General features: G+C 31.1%; 1 long non-coding RNA gene across 1 annotated transcript in view; it reads right to left on the bottom strand.

Annotated features, from left to right (window-relative positions):
- The window catches only part of LOC136987272 (uncharacterized), a 59,890-nt gene that overhangs the window by 18,794 nt on the left and 21,806 nt on the right, over positions 1-19,290 (bottom strand). The window contains exon 3 of the long non-coding RNA XR_010882599.1: positions 10,358-10,443. This is a non-coding gene — a long non-coding RNA (uncharacterized lncRNA). The remainder of the gene's footprint in view (positions 1-10,357; positions 10,444-19,290) is intronic.

Genomic DNA, 19,290 nt, shown 5'->3' with positions numbered 1-19,290 from the left:
GGCAAAAGAATTTACCTTTCTGCCATTCAATCATATATCAAAGAATGCTTCCACTTTTTTTCCCCTTTTCCTTCTTCTTCTCCTCCTCCTCCTCTCCCTCTTGCAAACGACCTCTTCTTTCAGATGGAAGCTGTCCTCCCAAACGACGTTTCCTTCCAATAATGACATAGCGCAGAATCCATTGACAGTTGCAATCAGTGTCTGGGGTCGCCATTCGGTAAAGATATTGGGAAAAGTGCCAATAAGAGTCAAGCTAGTTTGGGAAGGGGGGGAGGAGGAGAATTTTCGCGTGGTGGTGCCTCCCCCCCGAATTAAACTAGATTTATATTTAGAGTGTGGCGTAATTCTCCATTGCGAAAATTATTTTTCTACTCTTAACGCCTTCTAGATGATTAGAAAATGATTAGAGTTCTTTTTTTAGTAACCAATGAGATCTTCCAGATAAGGTATAACTCGTTAGTAATAAATATTTAACAACTTTGCCATTTTTCCAATGGGAAAGTTTATCGATTCCAGAGATAGAGAGTGTGGGAGAGGGGGGAAAGGGAGGAGAGAGAGAGAGAGAGAGAGATACCCTAATTCTCTCTAAAACAATCTCGCCATTTTTGTGATTAATAATTTAAGTAGAACTGATCGCCAAGTTTTTACTGTTGGAGCTACAATGGCAACATAAAAACAGCTTCAATTTTCTACCTTCCTACATTTCTTTCGCGGCTCCAATACGCGGTGATGAAGAAGAGTAACACTTAAGACCACCCGTAACGAGCATTAATAAACAGGGAGTGATTTATCCCCATCCGAATAATTTGTAAACCGAAACTCCATAAATTTACTTAAAACCAAACAATTAAAATAATAATAAATTAGAGAAGGGGTACGAAGTAGTAAACCGAAACTTTTCGGTGTATTTCTCTAGATAATTCGGTAGTTAATAGCCCTTTAAAACTGATTAAGAATTATTTTTATAGTTTAATTAGTTAAGATCGCTGGATGATCTTTTTTTTTTATCCGTCCTCCTCTTAGCTCTATAAATTTTAAGTCTACAGCACATTGCACTTAGTTTGATAGTGGTATATTAAGTAAGAAGGGTTTTAAAGATAATGGCGTAGAAGTATACACCCGTATCGAGTATTAGTTAACGTTTGTTTAACGTCGCGGCGCAGACGGGTTATTTGTTGATGTTCGTATGATTAATGAAAGTCAGAATGGCCAGAGAAACTTTATAATAATTTACTTAACGTCTGTACGTTTGTTTATCTTAATTTTAATCCATGCTTTTCTGGTAGGATAATTACAGAGGGGCCGGATGTCCGTGTCGAGCCTACTGCTCTGGGAGACCCAGAATTGAACTCGGATTGAATTACACTAGACTTTTGCTAATCCGGCATACCCATCGGAATATGTTCGTTATTATTATTATTATTTTTTTTTTTAATATATGTAGTATACTTTTAATTCTTTATTAATGTTACACTTGCAATTACTGTATCAACAAAATACAGCTCCAAAAAGAATCAGTACGGAAGGGCGCCTTGTCGTTGTCATTGCCTTTAGTCCTATACGCTCAGTAATCCGGATTTCCTCCGTGCCAGGAATGGCCGGATTAGCGAGAGTCTAGTGTATTTGTATACGGCAAAGTGACAAGTCGGAGATCTGCCGAGGGGGGATGCCTCCCGGGAAAACTTCCTATGGGAAACTGGCCCTATTTAGGTGTTACAATACGGAGAAAACCCGGGAAAGTTCGTGTGGCGAGGAGCGAACCCACGATCAACCACCAGTGTCCGGCGGTTTTATCCACTCGGTCACTGATGGGAATCGAATCCGAACGAGTCGAAAAAAACCCCAGGAACTTTTCGGGAGTGGTCCACGTAAGATATGTCTGGTCCCGTCCCTCACCACTATTGTGGGCCTGGGAAAAAAAAGGCCCTCTTAGTGCTCTCGGGGCGGAAAGAGTTGTTTAAAAAAGTACAGTAGGGTAATTACTTCACCGCTCTGGGGATCCTTTTCGAATCCGAGCGATCAAAACCCCCAGAAACGCTCATACGCGACCTGTCCCTTATATGTAGGACCCCGTCGATCGCCTTTTAAAAGGCCCACAAGACAAAAAAAAAATTAAGCAACAAAACAGGTCATTCTAATTATTTTTTTCCCTATTATAACAATGTAAATATAGTAAAGTAAATGGGAAAACACAGTGTAAAACACAGTGTAAAACACAGGAAAGTAATTTCGAATTAAGCAAATTAATAGTAAAAAATAGAAGCGTTAAATTTAGAAGAGGGCCTATCGATTCAATAATTAACTTTCCTTTTTTTCCAAATTAGAAAATATATATATATATAAACTAAAGAGAAGAGCTACACAATAATCCCTAAATGGTTTTTTTAAATTGCTACTGTCGGCCATTAAAGAAGCGTCAAACTATTTTTCTATTAATGTTACCACGTAGGAAATATTTCCAAATCCAAAATGAAAGTGAAAATAAATTTATTTTGTCGTCAGAAAATACCGAATCTTCTTTATTTTTATTTATTTAGTATTCCCTTTCTATCCGTAATTCATTTTATATACTGTATATATATATATTATAGACAGTAGCAAACATAAATAAATAAATTGTTGATGTTATAAAACCGAAAATATATATATTTTACGGTCGAATTCTCTTACGAAATATTAAAAAAGTGAGATGAAATAATGTGTTTCCATCTCGAGAATTATTATTGATTTACATTATTTATGTTATCTGGTAAATTGAGTTATTCAATTTGTTCCTCTCAACATAGAAGAAAGGAAGAAGAAGAAGAGGGGAAAAAAATGTCATTAACGCGAGTAAACTCGATCTCGCCGGAAATTTACACGTTTTTACGAGATTTTATACGTCATTTTCCGTTATTTACATTTTTAAAATTTTAAAATTTCAGTCCGTTGTAAGCTAGTTTCTTCGAATTTTCGAGTTAATCCATCGCCATTCTCGCAGCGCGCAGAATTTTTACGTACGTAAATCACTAAAATAAAGGTAATTTTGCGATTTATCCGGATGTTTTTATGCAAAATAAAGAGATTAAATGGGCTAAATTTTGTTATTATTACCTCCCTTATCGAATCTTATCGAATTTTATGCAGCTATAAAGAAACGACAGCGTAAACTGAAAGAACAGAGCGGGGGGGAACCGTTTTTTCTTGCTCTATCGAAAAATTTGCATAAATTGGTAGATAATGCGGAATGCTAATTACTATTCCTGTTACGTGCCCCCAATGTCGGTAACTACACATGTTTATCTCGAATGACAGGCAAGCGATAATTAGCGAAATGTAAAAGGGGGATTCCTAAAATGGATTTAAACTTTGTCTCTATGGATTATATAATTAAGGTACATACTATGCAACCATTAACATCGTGCAATTGTCGAAAATTAGGTGTATTTTTCTCTAGAAATGCTTTCGATCTCTCGAATTATTTATACTCGAGTATGTTTGTCGTTCAAGTTTTAAACAGAGCAAAAGGTTATGTTTTTGTTTTCGTCTACGTCTTCTTATTCTAAATTTATGCATCTATGAGAAAATTTAAGCTTCAAATATACAAATATCACTCAATTTGTACACAATAAAAATAGGATTTGTTCTGAATTTTCTCGGCATTTTTTATTTCTTTTCATCCCTAATAATTGCTACTATTCCCTTTCATTCTTCAGATTGGTTCGGGAGATATTAAGAAGGCGGGGGACCATATCTCTCGAACCAATGGTCCGATTTTCCTGAAAATTTCTACAAACGCTTTCCCCTAACACGCAAACCTCCCTGCAAAATTTCAGAGGTTTTCGACAAAAGGCACGGGCGTTATTAGGCTTCAAAGTGGGCGAACAAAATTGCGCTCCCAAATAAACCCTTTGTTACAAAACAGAGTGAGAAAGTAAAATAAATTTAAGCGTCAAAAATCCTTAATTAAATGCTTAAAAATTAGAAGGAAAAAAATGATTCTAACTTTTCTAAATTATAATAATAAATCTGCGCATTATCCGATAAGAGTATACACAAGTTTAATTAATTAAAATCTTCATAAGCAAGGTCTCGTAATTATCATAATTAATTTACTTGCAATTTATTTACATTTTTCTTAATTCCTTTGCCATTTATAAGTGTGAGTAATTTAATAACGGAATAAACAATTAATCCGTCTTGCTAAATACATAAAAATGGAGATAATTTCTCGACTAATTTGAATATCTAAACCAAGAGCCAATTTGGATCCACGTAATCATCATAATTATCCAAGTAATTATGAATACATTACACGTGGGGGAGGGAAGGGTAAAAGAATGTTAATAAGAGCCCATTTCTAACCCCATAAATTAGCTTTATTTTTAAGCTGGTGCACTCGACATTCATTCGTGATTTATGTAAATTATCACAGCGGACATTAACAACAATCCATCTAACGGGAAGGAATAAGTTGTAATAACTCACTCGATAATTAATTCCCACTAGTTAAATTTTATTACACTGTTTATAAGTACGTACAGATTATGTACAGCAGAATGCCTATAGTATTCGTGTTCGTGTTCGTCAGTAGATATAACCACAGGAGCGGATAAAGTCTTTCTATTCTTATTCACTGTTTACACTGAGGGGGGTCATAAACAACTCATTTCTATGCTTATATAAGGAGAAGGGCCGTGTAATTGCGAAGCGGATAAGGTTGTTTATATAAACTAACAGCCGGGTATACGCCTTTTATAAACTGAGAAGTGATTCACGTCTTTTAATAACTGGTTTATCTCTCTACTTTGTTTACTTTCTAAACATTAAAAGGAGAAGGGGGTGGGAAAAAACAAGGATTTTCTGCAGTTTCCGATGCCTCGTCCGCATCTAACGGAGTGGAGAAAGTCAAATTTCTCACTTCTAATCAGGCAAATTTATTGGATTTTTCTTATTAACGACTTGCCTCACCTCTGTGTTAAAGGTTAAGAGCATCCATGGATGGAATCTCTTTCAAGAGAAGTAAATCCTTTAACAGAACGGAGATAATAATTAAGCCGATTAAAGAGTCCATGTCATAAGACAAGTGAAGCATAAACTAATAATCTTTCGGTGCGAAACCCTATTTATTAACTTCGAATTTTAAGGTAGACGAAATTTTTATATGGCTTTTATCATACATAAAATATGCTCCCCCCCCGTCTTTTTTTCCCTTTTAAATCCCCCGAAATCTCTTGAATACATCATAAAAGTGAGACTAGTCTTATTGTTTACACTCTCATCGATTGAGTTGTACAAAAGAAGTAAATTGGTTTCTGGGAGTTGTGACATTATCCATCACTTTATGACAAAACACCCGTTTATCGAAGTGGTTTGACAAATCGGTCTGTGTCACAATACGTTTGAACAGCCACTTACAATGACGAGACGTCGACACCTGGCCTAAATTAGACTCCCCCCCGCGACACTTCCATAAATATAAAACAAACACTCATCCATCTTAATCCATTCAGTAAAAAATAAATAAATAAATAAAGTTTATTTTAATTCTTAACGGAAATTAACGATTTCTTACGATTAAATCTATTGATGGACTCCATTTTTTCTCCCTCCGTTTTCATTTGTTTTCGCTACGGCAAACAACCTTTTCCCTGTTTGTTTAACTTGCAATTTATTAAAAAGATAAACTGCGACGATAAGAATTTTTACTTTATTATAACTAAATTTAATTTTCGCTTTCGCTAAAATCTTTATCGTCTTACTTGCTGACTTTTATGCGCTTAGCTGAAGAGAGGAAAAGATCTAGCAGAGTTGCGTAACTTTCCCGGCGATAAAGTTAAATATTGCTTGTGACGCCATCTGTTGTCAGATTTTATTTTTATTAACTATTATAGAATGACACAAAAGAAAGCTTAACTTTAGGTTAGAGACGAGTTTTATTTAAAAAGAAAAAAAAAATGTAAATGCTAATAACAAAATCACAACGTCCGATCACACAGGAGATACGACACGCGAACCCCCTCTTGACCTTTAACCACCAAAATATACAGTAAAACCCGTGTAAACCGGAATCGCACGATACCGAATATTTTGGCAGGTTTCCGTTTTGGACAGGTTTTACTGTAATACTATCAATACCCCTAATACACAAAATTTCAGAAATTTCCGACAGAAGACACAGGAGTTATTAAGCTTTAAAGTGGGCGAACAAAACAGTGCCTCCTCCAGTGGCGCGTTATCAGGGCAAAAAGGGCAATTGCCTGAACCCTCCCCCACTAACAGGGGGCTCCAAACCAATCTTTTATAAGAAAATATTCCTCCCAAAAATGTCGAAAAAAGTCCCAAAAATTCCCCGAAGGAAAATGTCTGAAGTCAGCAAAGTACACGGCCCCCTAATTCAAATTTGTCTGGGCCTACTGGCCTCCTTCACGCATTAATACAAAAAGCCCACCAACTTTTTTACATTTCTGGAAGTTTCAGTACAAAAATGGAGGTCATTTTTGACCAGTGGCCATACTTTCCCCCCACAGCCAAAAAATTACAAAAAAAATAATAAAAGAAATTGGTTATTTACAACTGGAAAAGCTTGAAATTTCAAGCTGAAATACAGCAAACGAGATATAAATTGCTTTCCATCGATAAACATCTAATTCAAATTATATCTTCTGTTAGATAATGCCCCGAGTATTAGCTATGGGGTATGTAAGATCTTATTGCCATTGGTACTTTGTTCTGATCGGGCACATTAATCAACGTATCAGCCACCTTTATCTGTCCTAATGAAACATCAATCGCTTTCTATTATCTGAAGCAAAACTAAGTAAATTCCATTGTCTCTTGTGAAGGGCAGAGCAAAGAAACTTTCTAGATAAAGTTAAAACCTAATTTCTTTCGCTTCTGCTACTAAAAGTTTCTGGAAAATTTATCCTTTTTTAATCGTGTTTACAACAAGCCATTTTGAAAAGTTGTTAACTGCAATTTACCACCAGTTTACTTTATTAAAACTTCATTTTTTACGAGACGAAAAAATATATATATATACACCAAAAATCCACGTTTTATTATTAAACCTGTCTGAAACGGAACTCGTATAAAACGGAAACCTGCCTAAACCGAAATACTGTAATTCGAAGAAAGAAACGAATTTTCTTGTGTTAAAAACCTGTTTGAAACGGAAACCTGCCAAACCTGAAAAAATCCGTACCGTGCGATTCCGGTTTACACAGGTTTTACTGGTATACATAACGATAAAACTCCTATGAAAAAGGCATTAAATTTTTACGTAAAATATTCTGTAATGAGTTAATCTAAAATATTTTTCCAGTTCAAACAATTAATTTTAAAATTAATTATTTGGGCTCATAAGCTTACAATATGAAAGGTTTTAAACATTTTAGTGGCCTTTATTACATTTTTTATAGATTTTATAGTAACTCATTACGGTATTTTATGCACTTTTATAGGATTTTTATTAGTATTATCAATTATTTTAATTACTATTAAAGTAATTTAATGGTAATTAAAATAATATAGCATAATATTTTTATACTTTATTACACTACTATATTATAGTAATAATTCAAATAATTTAAAAGTTAATTATTTAAGGCTATTAAACACTTGAAAATAATTAAAAAACCTGCTTAGAAACCTTAAAAATATAGTAAAACCTGTATAAACCGGAACAGCACGGTACCGAATATTTTTCCCTGTTCGACAGGTTTCCGTTTTAGACAGGTTTTACTTATAACAAATTTATATTTTTAAATATTTGTAATGTTTTTACGATTTAAATCTTTTAAGAGTCGGTTTAGTCTTGATTTAAACAGTAAAACCTGCTTAAAACGGAAAGATTCTTCGGAGCCAATCTATTTCCAATGTTAAAACAAAAACCTGCAAAAAATGGAAACCTGTCAGAGGAAAAAAGACATATTTGGTACCGAGCCATACCGGTTTACGCAGGTTTTACTGTATTTCTAAGCAAGTTTTCGATTATATTTTTTTGAAAAGCAGCAAGAAATATTTTTACACGCTTTAATCTGTTTAAAAACATAATTATCTTGATTAATTTCCATTAAATCTATTACAAAAACCATTAGAACATTAAGTTTACATAGAAGACTTTACAAGAATACACACCTACACAAAAAAAAAAAAACACTCCATTGATTTTTAGAGAATTAAATTTAAACTTGACTAAAAGTTTAAAAATTATTATGATAGGATTATACAGAGATTGATATCTTTATATGCATATCAGTAAAGTGAAAAGGGAAATTTATGAAAAGTCTCTTCCAGAAAGCACAGGAGAAGGGGAGGAAAATAGAAAAGAAAATTATATATATATATATATATATATATAAGGGGGGGAAAGTAAAGAGGAAAAAGCTTGATTCAATTTGAATAATGGATTCTGAATTAGTAATGTTATACATGTGGAACAGCGTGTGGCTATTTACATCAGATTGGAGTAGCGAAAAAAGTAAAATATAATATATAATAATAATAATAATAATAATAAAAAGGAAATCAGCAAGGCTGTTTCAGGATTGTATTAAGATCTTTTACAATGACGTATACCTGAAATTAATTTTTTTATAAACGTCGTTTTAGTTTACCGCATAATACAGGAAATTTTTTTATTACTTTAACTCGAAAGAAAATGGTTTAAAAAATATTTATGAACATTGTAAAATGGAAGAGAGAAGTTTATATAAAATTTTTAACAAGTGGCATATTTATATAAATATATGTATTCTAAATCCTGACTTTTATTCGAGTTATTTGAAGAATCTCCACGCCAAATATTTCAAATAGTACAAGCGAGAAAACGGGGGAAAGAAATAAAAATAAATAAAAGGTTTGTCTGGAAAAATTTCGCGAAAAATATTTTTCTATAGTCTTAAGAGATTGGATTTAAGTGGATTAATTTTCTATTTTTTTTTTTTAATTGTGAATTTAAAATTATTTAATTAGTTCAAATTACTTCTACGTAAACGTTAATAAACAATAACAATCTCATTATATTATTATTTTTATTCATAATAATAAAATTATTAATTTAAATTTTTAAAATATTTCATTAAAATTATTTTAAATCATTAAGTTGTAATACAACAATAATCGATTCGTCTATTATTCGAATGTAAGCTGGTGATAATCGATTAATTAATCGAATTTACTCGATAAGTTATAAATTAATTGTTATTTAACACAACAGAAATCGATTAATCGATTTAACATCAATTTGGTATCGATTAATAAATAAATCGATCCATTTTAAATCGATTAATCAGTAATCGATTAATAAATAAATCGATTTCAAATCGATTAATCGTAATAAAATAGAAATTAATATTTAAGTTGTTATTACAATTAATCGATTTCAAATCGATTTATTTATTAATCGATACTAAACTGAGTCATTTTAAATCGATTAATCAATGTATTTACTTGATAAACTATTAACATTAAGCGTATTTTTACGATTAATTGAATTCAAATCGATTTTAAGCATTTTATTTCATATTCTTAGAATTCTAACTTTTAAATTTTGAAATAAAATATATATATATATATATATTTTATTTCAAATTTAAAAAAAAAAATTATATAAATAAAACTTTAACAAATACGTCAAACTCCTAAAATATCAATTTCGAATGGATGATTGATTCATTCATGGAAAACAATAATTTTTATCATCCAATCTTCCGGAAGATATCCACTGATTACTATAAATTCGAAAATTTTGAGATCATAAATAATGAAACAGTGCTTTGCACAAGTAACTCGGATGATTTACTGAAGATAATGCTGCACTTTAACGAGGGAAGTGAAATGATGTCCATTTGTCATACTGTTTAGATAACCAGGTTAATGTTTGTAGCTCTACTACATTGGAAGATATCTCTTGATATACTTTTATAACCAGATGTTTTCTTTAAAATATCCGGTTGTCTATGTTTATTTATTTCCGTTTTCCAACAAAAAAGTAATAAAACTACTCGCCATATCTATATATATGCTTGTTATAATAGTAAAACGTGCAATTAGAGAGAGAAGAGAAAGGGAGAGCTGCATGTAATTTACTCGACGATATATATATATTTTTTTCTTACCGTCGCCATTTTTTGATATTTATCAAATGAACAAAAAAAACCAACAACATTTTTGTTATAAAAATAAAGAAAATAAAATAAAGGAGGAGAAGGAAACAAAATTAAAATCTTATCCTCCTATTGTTATATTGTTCAGTAAGTTTCGTTAATAGGTTTTATTTAATGAGATTTTTGTTTAATTTCTATTTTGTATGCTAAATAAAGTTTTAATCTTGTCACTTTTATTAGTTTAAAAGATTTAAATTTATTCACTTTACCTGAATGGAATTTTTTCATCATCATCTTTCCTCGATTCTGATCCATTTTTTTTTATACGTTTCTTCCTATTTTTTTTCCTTTTAACCTAACGGAAAAAACGAGATAATTTTAATTTTTAATGAAATTTACAATCAATAAATTTAATTAAAATTATTTATAAGATTATAAAAGTCCGAAAACGTTTTAAATCCTCGTTATATTTTATTAAAGTATATTAAAGTGCTGGAGATGGTGCACACGTATGTATTTTTTATTAGTAGTAATAATATTATTTCTAGTAAAAATCGTATAAATTTTTCTTGTTTATAAAGAAAAAAAACAACAAATTTTAAAGTAGTTTTAAGAGTTGCAGTAATACTTTCCGGTGAGAGGCATTTACAGCTATTGAAAAATTTCCCGGCTTAACTGAATCAGGATCTGCTACTTGTATATTATAGTTTAAAAAAAAATCAGGATGGAGGAATTTGTAGAAGTATTCAATATCAAGAAATTTAAAAATTAAAAAAATTCTTGAAAGAGTAATGTACACGTGAAAACATTAAATTTGTATATTTCTTTATTTAAACATTTTTAAAACAGAAATGCACACATTAAACTATTCTACAATTGGAAATGTACAAGCAAAATTCTAGATAAAGAAATATGCAAATTAAAATCCTAGAATGAAAAATTGCATAATTAGAAATGTACTGTATAGTACATATAAAAATTCTAGATATACAAATTTAAAAATCGTATTTCTTTATCTGGAATTTTTATTTGTACAGTACATTTCTAATTATGCAATTTTTCATTCTAGGATTTTAATTTGCATATTTCTTTATCTAGAAGTTTGCTTGTACATTTCTAATTGTAGAAAATTTAAATATGTACATTTCTCTTATACAAAATTAAAAATCGTAAGAGAAATATACACATTTAAATATTTTACAATAAAGAAATGTACAAGAAAAATTCTAGATAAAGAAAAAGAAATACGATTTTTAACATTTGTATATTTCTTTATCTAGAATTTTACTTGTACATTTCTAATTGTAGAAAATTTAAATGCGTATTTCTCTTACGATTTTTAATTTTGTATAAGAGAAATGTACATATTTAAATTTTCTACAATTGGAAATGTACAAGCAAAATTCTAGATAAAGAAATACGCAAATTAAAATCCTGGAGTGAAAAATTGCATAATTAGAAGTGTACTGTACATATAACAATTCTAGATAAAGAAACTGTATCTAGAATTTTTGCTTGTACATTTTAAATTACGTAATTTTTAACACGTACATTTCTCTGTTGGATTTTATTTTTTAATTTGCACAATTAAAATACACAAATATTAAGCATTCTGGAGAAGAAAAAGCGTATAAAAAAATAATGAAACATTAAGGTCTCAAATATGAAAATTTATAGTAAACCATATAAAGTTAGTATCTAAATTATTAGATTAAATAAACAATTTTTTTTTTCAGCTGTATATAATATATACATCAACAATTTCTCTGGATTGTTTGATGAGATATTACTCCAGATAATAACTGGTAAACATTTATTAGAATTCGCTTCTATTGTCTAGTAGTCAAGCGTATAGAATGAGTTATTATCTAGCGGGTTTCATTTAAATTGTATACTTACTTTCCTACTCCATAACAAATGATGAATAATCGGAATTTGAACGAATTTCTAATTTTTCCCCCTTCACCAATGCCGAAAGTTACCGAGCGTGGACTCCAAACTGACTTAAAAATTAATCAGCCTGCATTGATGATGATGATGATCCTACACACACCAATCGATAATAATAAATTTAAAATGGCAATAAAGTATCGCGTTACTTAAGGATATGTAATAATAATAAAGTGACGTTACGGGGAGTACAAACAAAACATTCGATAGGGATTACAATTTTCCTTGTGTGCCGGCCGCATAATACGCCTTTTAAACACATTAAAATTTAAAATTTTACGGGCGACATGATGCAGTCATATCACACCTGGACGATTTTCAACAGCTTTATCTACGACCTGGCTCGATTCTGTTTGATCTCTTCTAGATAAAATTCAAACAGATCCCGCTCGTAAAGATAAACATGCCATGAAAATGACTTACACCCTCAAGTAAAATTTTCAAAAGTCATATTCCTTCTATTTACATAAATCGAAAAATGTCTACATCTAGTTATCTCGTCCTAAAAGAGAATAAATAGAGACCACGTATTCGACACGTCTCCCTTTTTTTTAAATTTACAGAGTTACAGTCGCGTATAGAAGGGTGTATATAATATATATAGGACTGTAGACCTATAAATTCTCACTGTCGTCCGTCTGTCTGTCCTTCTTTAATCTCGAGAACGTTGTTTGATAGATGAAAGTCGAGAGCAGATATGGAAAGCTTACCGGGCCTCCTATTATTTCTATATACGAACTTCTAGAACAGAAGTCACGTGATTTCAATTCTAAAGTTTTCCCCAGAATGGAGTTACGCACGACCCTGTTGTTATCGGGAAAAGTATGATGTACAGGGGCAAGATACTAGTAATTTGAGATCGAGAGGATGTAATTTAAATTAAATAAATTATTTTAAAAAAAACACGATTAAGACTTGCAGGCCGGCATTGTGAAAATGTCGCGATAATTTTTTGAACTTCCTCCATTAAAAAAAATACGAGTTGCTTAACTTTCCCGGCAACACTTGGTGGCGCCATCTGTTATCATGTTTTATTAAAAAGTTTTTAACTATTATAAAATGGCAAAAAGCTTAATGTCGAGAGTAGAAATGGGTTTTATAGAAAAAAATTGTTAATGTTAATAACGAGTAAAATCGTCATTAAGTCCGACCCTACTGGAGATGCACACGACTATCTCCTCAACCCCTCGACCGTTAACCACCAAAATTTAATAGCATCGATCCCCGTAATAAACAAACGTCCCTGCAAAATTTCACAAATTTTCGACAAAAAGCACAGAAGTTATTAAGCTTCAAAGTGGATGAACGAAATCGTGCCTCCCACACACACTAACATCCATACATCCATACGAAAAAAAAAAACCCGAATTTTTTTTTGCATTTCGACATTTAAAGGTGTCCTAAGCCCAAAAATGTAAAAATCTTGTGGAAGGAGGTCATTTTTGACCGATCGCCGTACCTTTCCTCATATATAACAGCCGAGAAAGTAAAGAGGAGGCGATAACCTGTTCTGTAAGGCTACATAATTCGATACGGAAATAAATAAATAAACAAAGAAAATTCCAACCCCTCAAGCTTATCGACTCCATACAAAGTTATGTTATTTTGACGAGGCCATTTTCGAAAAAAAAATGTTATCCCCGGGCTTTCGAAGATATTTGAACTTACATGAATTTTCTATGAAATATAGCGAAGGTTATTTATTTTTAAAACAGAGATGGAGTGGGGACGAACACAATAAAAAATAAAAAATAAATAAAAAAAAAAGAAAATAAACCAATGGCATCCTTTCTTTATCGTTACAAATTTGATGGTATAAGCCCTAAAGGTCAAGTGAAGCTATTAGGAATGCAGTGATTTGTCAAGAAACAATGATAACTTTCCCTTTCCTTTTATTTTATTTTTTTCGAGCTTCACGAATTTTTTCAAGTCTGTCGTTTTATTCATTTCACAACGTTTGCATTAATATTTATTGGGCATTTTTGAATGAGATGTCACATACACGAAGTTGTCACTTAGAAATCTGTACAATTTTCCCCCACTCTAAGATTTATCGGCTTAAATTTATCAAAAGAAATTCTTAAATTTTTATAAAAAATAAAAGGCTTTTTCTACTAATTAAAGAATAAAATTTATCAAAATAATAATTTAAGCGTATTATTTTTAATTTATTAAATATACGCTTCCGATTGCGTGCGTTGCCCCTGTACATCATGCTTTTCCTGATAGCAATAGAGTCGTGCCGGTCATCTATCTAACTCAGTTCTGGAGGAAATTTTTCAACTGAAATATCGTAACTTCCGGTCCAGACCGGAAATTCGTATATTGTTAATCGGGGCATCCTGCCCCTAAGTTTTCATATATACTCTCGACTTTCATCTACCTAACTTCGTTAAGGAAGGTCAGAAAGATTACACACATACACACAGACAGACAGACGGATGCCAGTGGGAATTGATGTCTGCAATTTTCATATTAAAGCCCAATAAAGGAACAAGGTGACAATAATTTTTTAATTCCATTCTTCATATTAATTTATAACATTTCTTAAGCTTTTCTATAGAAATTATAAATTTTTCATTTTACGAGACAAAAATATAATTTTAATAAATATAAAATAGACAAGTGAGCTGCAAATAAAAGAATTGAATAGATAGAATGCTTAGCGTGAAGAAAAAAATAATAATTTAACTAAATTAATATATATAAATGGAAAGGAAGAGGAAAGAAGAGAGAGGAAGAAGATCAAGAAAGAGATTGGAAGAAACTTTAAACGAAAATAAATCCCTGATCGCAGCAGTTGAAAAAAAAAAAAAAAAAAAAAAAAAAAAAAAAAACACATCTAACGAGTGAAAGAAGAAAAAGATGGCGACAAATCCGTACACAGAATTTCATGTAATAATTCCTTACATTTTTCTGATGCGAGATTATTAGTCTTATATTGCTGACATACTAAATTTTGACTGTGATAATCATCAAATTTCGGAAAATACATACTAAAACACGATCGAATTGATTAGAATACACACCCCTTTCAAGAGGGTGTGTATTCTAATCAATTTTAATAACTCTAATCAACAGGGTTGCCCATAAATCTGGGACTATAGGTTTGTGTTCATATTTCTTTATTCTTAAATTTTGATGATGAGGACACAGTTTAAAGGATAGCTAGCACTCATTAATAAAATAACTTAAATTTATTCCTCCTTACTCAGCTTTAAGTGTATAAGAGAAAAGATAAACACAGCACCTATGGGGACGTGTTGTATATTGGATTAATGTTATACACATGTATAGAAAACAGTATAAATTAAATATATATTAATTCGAGAATGGTATATGAAAGAAAGTGTGTTTTTCTCCGATAGAAAATCGTATATATAAAGCAAACACGCACTCCTAATACAAGTTAAATTATGAATATACATGACACAGTTTTCTTTTGATCATCTTTCTTTAGAAAAGTATTTGAAAATCAATTTTGTTTCATCACAAACAAGACGTTTATTATTATTATTTCTTATAGATAAACAGAAAACCTTTCGGTAGAAAATACATTAATTTAAAATAAAAACAGAAATGTCTATTCACTTCCCTCAATACATAGCTTAATATCAACTTTAATATAAATATTTACGTACTTTTAACGTTCACAAATCGCTTGCAAATTTTGGTAAGTGTAAAGTTCTGTGACTTGAGCAAGAAGGATCTCAAAGTACGACTGTAGTCGTTAATTGACTGTTGGGCCACCCTTTATTGTGAGGGGGGCTACAATTATTTCTTTGCGTTCTCTACATAGGACAGCTTATCAAATAAAGAAAGCAAACTGTAGTTTCGTAATAAATAATTTCCCTTACAGTGTATACGGATGTATTTATAGACACATCAGTAGCTGGATGTAAAAAATACCAAAGTAGAGCTGGAAAATTCCGGCAGAAATTCTGATTTTATTTAATTTACGTATCTCACACCTGAGGCATAGTCAGCAGGGACGGAATGTCAAATTTTAGTGTGTAAAAAAAAAAAAGAAAGAAAAATATATCATAACACAAACTTAGTATCGTCTCCTCTCTCCTATCCATGACGTTAATAAAGGTATAATGAATTGAGATTAACGAGAAGTATCAGTACAAATATTATGAAAATAAATAATAATTTTGACCTTAATGAATGCATTATACACTGCAATTTTCAGACCATTTTTTTGTTTTTTTTTTTACTTTCCTAGCTGTTATATATATATCAGAGGGATGGGTCAAAGAATGACTTCCCAATATTTTTATATTTTTGGATTCGGGGACCTTGAAACGTCCCAGAAATACAAGAAAATTTGGAGGATTTTGCTGTGTGTTGAGTGTATTTGTGTGTTTGTGAGAGGCACGGTTTTCTTCGCCACTTTGAAGCTTAATAACTCCCGTTCCTTTGTCAAAATTTTCTATAATTTGGCAGGAAGGTTTTTGCATTAGTGGGATCGATGCTATTAAATTTTGGTGGTTAAAGGTCAAGGGGATGGTGAAATAGAGAAAGAGAGAGAGAAAGACGTCGTTTCTAGAGTGGGGTCGTACTTAACGAAGAATTTTACTCGTTATTAGATTATTACCATTTATGAATCTTGATAAAACTCGTCTCTACCCTCAAAATTAAACTTTATGCCACTTTATAATAATAATAATAATAAAATCTCGTAACAGATGGCACCACAGTCAATTTTAAACGTTTCTACCGGGAAAGTTACGCAACTCGTTCTACTAGGATACTGAAACAAAAAGGAAGAATTTGAAAAGAATTCGTTTCGAAATTCCATCAGAATTAAAAAAATAAATAAATAAATAATAATAATGTTACAAAATTAATAAAATCAATTAAAACACATTTATCAAAAGATTGCAACTGCAATTAGTAAAATTAATCCCTAATTACCATACAGTTTACAAGTTAAGTTCGATGGTGCAGACACACAATTACACAACCCAAATTTGTTTATATAAAAGAATACGGTGACTTCGGACGGTTTTAAATTAAATTTTGACAAAGCGGAAGATAAAATAAATATTGACTTAGAAGAGTGGGGAAAAAAGAAAATAAAATAAAATTTAAAATAAATTTCGGGAAGACAACAATCGCCGAGACGAGTTTAGAATCTTTAACGAAACGGATCATTCAAACACTGCGTTATCGGCGAGAGAGACGTTGCATATTGTCAATATTTAAATAATTCTATTCAAATATAAATTAAATATTAATGAATAAACAAGAGAAAATCCATTTAAATTAATGCTACCGTTTCAAATTTTAATGATATTCGGTCGTATCATAAAGTACGATCCATTTAGTACGAAAACATCTATGCAATTGCATAAAAATCTAGAAACGACCAGTTGCGTAACTTTCCCGGCATAAAAAAGCATTTAAAATTGCACGTGGTGCCATCTATTACGAGATTTTGTTATTAAAAAAGCTGTTTATACTATTAGCGGGCAATTATATATGATGGGCTGCAATATTTTGGATCTCCATCCGCAGTAAAATCTTCATTAAGTCCGACCCCACTCGAGATACGACACGCGACCTATCACGACCAAAATTTAACAATACCAATGCCCCTTACATGTAAGTTATCGTACCAAATTTCGTTACTTAATCTTCACCTCATCCCGCGATATTAAATAAAGTAGATACACACATAGTTTTTGACTTTTTTAGGTTCGGAAGCTCTCAAAACATAGAAATTCCAAAAACTCCGAGGGTCAAATGTGACATGATTACAACATTATACAGTAATAGCCGGGAAAGTAACCCGTATTACGTTATAACGGCCAGGAAAGTGAAAACAATTCGAGACGACGTCACAACAGCCAGGGAAGTAAAAGTAACGGGCTTAAGCACGTGCCCGGCTCGAAATATTCGCCGTTCGCCGTACATAAACAATACAAAACAATGTTATCATCATCATCTTGGATCGATAGAGAATCAGATACTGGCAAAAATATGGCTTCTGCTAATTGATTTGATCGAATTCTCCTTGGTAATTGCAGCTGGTAAAGCCACAGTCGAAAGTATTAATTCGCCAAAAGCAGTCCATTCAGCTGAAATTTAATTCTATAAATTAACAATATATTTCTATTTCTGAATAGGGTAGAAGTAATTGGCCGGAATTATGGAATTCAATGCATTTCCGAATTGATTAAATTTTCGTCGATTGTCCCTGTGTCTGTGTGTTTGCGATAGATTATTATTAAGAAAAATCGAAGTTTCGACCGAGTCCGGTAATCATCTAATTTGTTATTTTTCGATTATTTGTACAAATAATCGAAAAATGGAAAAAAAAAAAAACATTCGGCGGATTTTGCCCCGATTCTTTTAAGTTTTGCTTTTATTTTTTCATTTTATTCAATTATCTTTGACTTCTCTTTTAATTTTCTTCAATTTTATTCGGTTTTTTTAAAAGAAAATATTATTGTTCGATTTTCTTTAATTTTCTTTGGAATTTATTAAGGTTTTTTAAAATTTTCTTTGATTTCTCGAATTTTTTAACATTTCAAATGGATTTTTAATTTTGTGCCGAAAGAATTTACCTAAACGCAGACAAATGATATCAATTTTACTTGATTTCTTTAAAATTTTGAAAAAATTCAAGAAAATCAAAAGGGAATTTTCAAAGAAAATTTAAGGGAAAATTGGAAAAATTCAAGATAATTAAAAAATTTAAGAGGGTAAAAATGTAAACAATTTAAGAAAATTAAAATAAAAGTAAAAAAAAAATTAACGACAAAAAAAAATTTAAAGCAAAAACTTAAAAAAACGACAAATTCCAGAAATTTTACATATTTAAGACCGAATAATTTTTTTAAAAAAATTATTCGGTCTTAAATATTAAAAAATATATATATATAAATAATTTACAGAACATATATATTTAAATTTCATTAAAACTTAATATATTATCGAATATTTAAACCAAACTTTTCTCAACTTTCTTCTTACAAAAGAAAGAAAGAAAAATCGAACGTCATTGATAGAATCCAGGAAAGTCATACCGACAGACAAACGGTTCTATAAGTATTTTTAGTAAGATAAATTCTAAAATTGATTGTTTGAACTCGAATCGGCCTATTTCAAGAAAATGCTCTCTCTCTCTCTCTCTCTATCTTCTGGTATAGCCTAAGAGCTAAGAAGTTCATTGAACCCTTCTACTTCCTGAATATTATATTTGAACTCGATCTATCCTCTGAATTCCCCTTCTAGCACGGAG

This window comes from Centruroides vittatus, unplaced genomic scaffold, assembly GCF_030686945.1.
Source record: "Centruroides vittatus isolate TY-2023 unplaced genomic scaffold, ASM3068694v2 scaffold_149, whole genome shotgun sequence".
NCBI classification, from domain to species: Eukaryota; Metazoa; Arthropoda; class Arachnida; order Scorpiones; family Buthidae; genus Centruroides; species Centruroides vittatus.
The sequence above is the reverse complement of the archived record's forward strand: the minus strand, read 5'-3'. Positions and strand labels throughout refer to the sequence as shown.